The 5,097-nt window shown below is 40.6% G+C and overlaps 1 pseudogene; it reads right to left on the bottom strand.

The window, feature by feature from the left end:
* Positions 1-2,394: 2,394 nt before the first annotated feature.
* LOC122468759 lies at positions 2,395-4,834 on the bottom strand (annotated as a pseudogene).
* Between the last annotated feature and the right edge of the window lie 263 nt (positions 4,835-5,097).

A 5,097-nucleotide genomic window follows, 5' to 3' on the forward strand; every position in this document is an offset into this window, starting at 1 on the left:
GCATAAAATATTGACTATCTGGTGCTATAAAGAAGTTTGCCAGACTCTGGTTTAGATGAGTGTTGATATATGCAGGAATTTGCAATATAGCATATATATTTTATGTTTGGTGCAGACCTAGGGACAGAGGACTCAACCTACAGAAGATGGGACACTTAAAACACCAACCTTGGATTGACCTAGTCATGTGGGAAACACTCAGTAACATATTAGGGTCAGCACCCTACACCCTACACATGACCTACTCATGGGGAAACACTCATGGATATGTTAGGGTCAGCACCCTACACCTGATGAGTCTCTTACACCACTTACACCAGCTGAGTCTCCAGAATAGCCAAAAGGAACCAAGAAGGGATCAAATATAAATAAATTTAAATTTAAAAGTAAACTTGGAAATGGTAAGAAATTATAGAATCTGATAAGATCTTTCCCCCAGTAGGCTGTATAGTCTATGGAACCTAAGGGACCAAAAGAGGCACATAGTTTAGACTGGGGACATGCTGATAAGTTTTCACTGAGAAGTCCTCCGTGCGCATCTATATCCAGATAAATTCCTTCTTTTGAAATAGAAAAATAATAAAGTACACAACTTTTAAGTACACCTTTTTTTAAGTTTTATTTATTTTGAGAGAGAGAGAGAGAGAGAGAGAGAGTAAGTGTGCGTGCAAGTGCACGTTGGGGAGGGACAGAGAGAGAGAGGGAGAGAGACAGAATCCCAGGCAGGCTCCGCACTGTCAGTGCAGAGCCCAATACAAGGCTCAAACTCATGAACCGTGAGATTATGACCTGAGCCAAAGTCAGATGCTTAACTGATGGAGCCACACAGGTGCCCCTTAAGTACCCACTTCAATCAATTTTTATCTATATATATATATATAACTGAGTAGCCAATATCTAGATCAAGGTATTGAACATTTCCAACAACCCAGAAGGCTCCTCTGAGCTCCCATTCAGTTGATAGCCCCCTAAAGAAACCAGGTATTCTGATATCTGTCATTATAAATCAGTTATGCCTGGCTTTTGAACATCATACCAGTAGAACCAGTCTATAGTCTTTTATGGCTGGCTTCCTTTGCTGTGAAAAAACCACATGAATTCAAGATCAGTCATTCCCTTCCTTGGCTGTGAAGTTAGTCAAAACAACACAAGAACAGAAATTAGGGCAGCTGATACACACTGCCTACTGAGATCTGGCACATTAGCGCCAAGGTAGACCCTCACTATTGTTCTTTGGCTCATGCAAATGTCAGCTGCATTGCATTTTTCAAATGGTAAATATCATCCTGCTCCCTAACAGCTAAAGGCCCAGGGGAAAGACTCTTCACTGTAATCAAATGCTTGCCTCAGCCTTGCTTGCTTAAAATAAAACCTGCACCCTCAGCAGTCTGTCTTCGAAGATCTTCACACATTTGCCAAAGGCCCATGCCTCAGCGTAAACCCTGGCGCCTACACCCCTACCTCTACAGAAACATGATCACCTGTATAAGTGGCCTCTTGACGGGGGACAAAGCTGCGTCAAGTTTCAGCGACTCACCATGGTGAAAATCAAACATGTTCAGCACCTACAGAGTCACCAAGGCTAAAGGCACACACCAAGCTAGAAACCTCAATCCTCACATATAGTTTGTTCTCACAAACTGCACTTCTTGTTAATGTCCTAAGACTTGGCCCACTGACACAGAGATGTTTGGGGCTGTGAGGTGGCCCGACAACTGGGACCTCTCTATCACCCTGAGTTCTGAACCAATTGAGAAATAAGGCAAAGAGTCAGCTTTTGTCAAAATATTCCATGTTTTACTGACAGAGCCTAGGTTGATGGACAAAGATTACATCTGCAGGCAGACAGACTTCCTAATACCAAATCCTAGAGTGAGACACTCACCAGTCCAATCACAGACAAAACTACATCACCTCAAGCCTGTCCTGATGGCATGGAAAAGCTGAGGAGAATGTTGGCTCCCAGCAGTCAGCTTTCTCCCCTGAGGAAGGGGGAGAGGAAGAAGCTGAGTTACATGTGCCCAATTTCTCCTTCTAAACTCACCAAACAGATTAAATCATTCTTCTTCCCTGGGGAGACACTAATGAGAGGATGGAAAGAGCTAGAAGTTTTATAATGAGTGGAGTTTCCTCCACATAGAAGGAAACATCAGAAAAGGTAAGATTCCTTGAACAGAAATATAAACTATCAATAAAATATTAGCTAATACTCTATTAGTATTGTTACAGTTAGAAATATTATACCATACTTAAAACATGGAGTAAATATTAGCCATAATATATTGTTAACTAATTGAAAACCATTATCAGGGACCATAAATGGTAAGATATTTGTTATTTTTGCAAAGTGCTTTAGATGTCAGACCCAGAAGATAGCTTACAAAAGGGGCATCTCTCTCTTTTTTTTTTTCTCATTTATGACAGGGAATACTGTATTCAAACTCATCAGAGAAATGGACAGCTTAGGTCTATAACAAAGCACTGTGCTTAAAGTACAGGTCAGTAATTGTATGTGAGAATATACATTGCTACATACAAATTAACTGGTCAGATCACAACTTTTCAATGTTTAAAACAGAATAAGCTTCTCTGTAAAAGTAACACCTTTGTCCTTTTTTTAACTTTAGTATTCCTCTCCTTCTTCCTTGCCCTCTCCTTCAACAGAATCCACACCAACGTCCTCATAATCCTTCGCAAGGGCAGCCATGTCCTCACAGGCCTCAGAAAACTCTCCTTCCTCCATGCCCTCACCCACATACCAGTGAACGAAGGCACGCTTGGCATATATCAGGTCAAACTTGTGGTCCATGAGAGCCCAGACCTCAGAAATGGCTGTGGTGTTGCTCAGCAACGCACACAGCTCACTGTACTGTGGTAAGGTCTCCACCAGGTACCACAGTGGGAGGCTGGTAATTAATGCCAACACTGAAGCCAGTGGGGCACCAGTCCACAAACTGGAGGGTACACTTGGTCTTGATGGTGGCAATGCTAGCATTGACATATTTAGGAACCACATCACCACAGTACAACAGGGAGCAAACCAAGTATTTACCATGGTGAGGGTCATACTTCACCATCTGGTTGGCTGGCTCAAAGAATGCATTGATGATCTCTATTACAGAAAATTGTTCATGGTAGGCTTTCTCAGCAGAGATAGTAGGGCATATGTGGCCAGAGGAAACTGGATTTGAGGATAGGGTATCAGATTGATCTGAAATCCTGTCAGATCAACATTCAGGGCTCCATCAAATCTGAGGAAAGCAGTGATAGAGGGCATAATTTGACCTATCAACCTATTCAGGTTAGTATAGGTTGAGTGGTCAATATTTCTACAACAGATGTCATAGATGGCCTCATTGTCTACTGTGAAGGCACAATCAGAGTGCTCCAGGATGGTGTGGGTAGTGGGGATGGAGTTGTAGGGCTCAACTACACCTGTGGAAACCTGGTGGCTAGGTAAATGGAGAACTCCAGCTTGGCTATTACTTAACAACTGAGATACTGATTATTCAAATGATAATTTTAAGACATAAATTACCTTTCTTTAAGACCAATCTCAAAAAGGTTAAAGAACAGAAAAGAGGAGAAAAAATACCAAAGTATCTAAAATGATGAATGAAATATGGTTTTTTTACAAAACTAAAAACTAGAAAAACACCTTCCTTAGTCGAGATACAACATAAATGACATAGTGATCATATTGAAAATTTACAGCTATGGGAATGCAAGCTGGTGCAGCCACTATGGAAAACAGTATGGAGGTGCCTCAAAAAACTAAAAATAGAACTACCCTACGACCCAGCAATTGCACTACTAGGCATTTATCCATGGGATACAGGTGTGCTGTTTCGAAGGGACACATGAACCCCCATGTTTATAGCAGCACTATCATCAATAGCCAAGTATGGAAAGAGCCCAAATGTCCATCGATGGATGAATGGATAAAGAAGATGTGGTGTATATATATATATATATATATATATATATATATATATATACAATGGAGTATTATTGGCAATCAAAAAGAATGAAATCTTGCATTTGCAACTATGTGGATGGAACTAGAGGGTATTATGCTAAGTGAAGTTAGAGAAAGACAAAAATCATATGACTTCACTCATATGAGGACTTTAAGAGACAAAACAGATGAACCTAAGGGGAGGGAAACAAAAATAATATAAAAACAGGAAGGGGGACAAAACAGAAGAGACTCATAAATATGGAGAACAAACGTTTTGAGGGTTATGGGAGGGGCTGTGGGAGGGGGGGATGGGCTAAATGGGTAAGGGACACTAAGGAATCTACTCCTGAAATCATTGTTGCACTATATGCTAACTAATTTGGATGTAAATTTTTAAAAATTAAAAATTAAATTAAAAAGGAGAAAATTTACAGCTAAATTAGCAAAGTCAACTAAATCTTTCATGTTATAAAATACATTTTCTAAACTAAGAAAAAAAATATAAACAGTTATTTTGGTGAAGTTTTGTTCCCCTACCGTGCTCATGATTATTAAAACATATTGTTGGAGTGCCTGGGTGTCTCAGTCGGTTAGGCGTCCGACTTCAGCTCAGGTCATGATCTCACAGTCTGTGGGTTCCAGCCCCGCATTGGGCTCTGTGCAGAGCCAGGAGCCTGTTTCAGATTCTGTGTCTCCCTCTTTCTCTGACCCTCCCCTGTTCATGCTCTCTCTCTCTCTCTCTCTCTCTCTCTCTCTGTCTCAAAAATAAATAAATGTTAAAAAAATTTTTTAAAAAACATATTGTATCTCGTTACCAATAAAGACACTGAAAGTGGCTCTATGCCTCTCCTCAAACTCTATAGGCTTCCTCATGGCTGATGTCTTCCTCATGTGCTGTCAGTTCTAGGAATGTGCTCAAAATCAGTGAAGTACCCCCCTAGCTAGCCTTCGAGAGTTATTGCTGGATCCTAGGACACTTACCAAATTATCATGACGCCTTTCCAGTGCTCTACAGACCATTGTTATACAAATGTTCTTTGGTGTAATTCATCAAAAAGTTCCTAGGAGGTAGAGAATAATAGTGCTTCAGAACCTTAAAACTCTAAGGCAAGTCCATCCTGGTTCAAACCTGGCTT

The sequence above is a fragment of the Prionailurus bengalensis genome, chromosome B1, assembly GCF_016509475.1.
Source record: "Prionailurus bengalensis isolate Pbe53 chromosome B1, Fcat_Pben_1.1_paternal_pri, whole genome shotgun sequence".
NCBI lineage: Eukaryota > Metazoa > Chordata > Mammalia > Carnivora > Felidae > Prionailurus > Prionailurus bengalensis.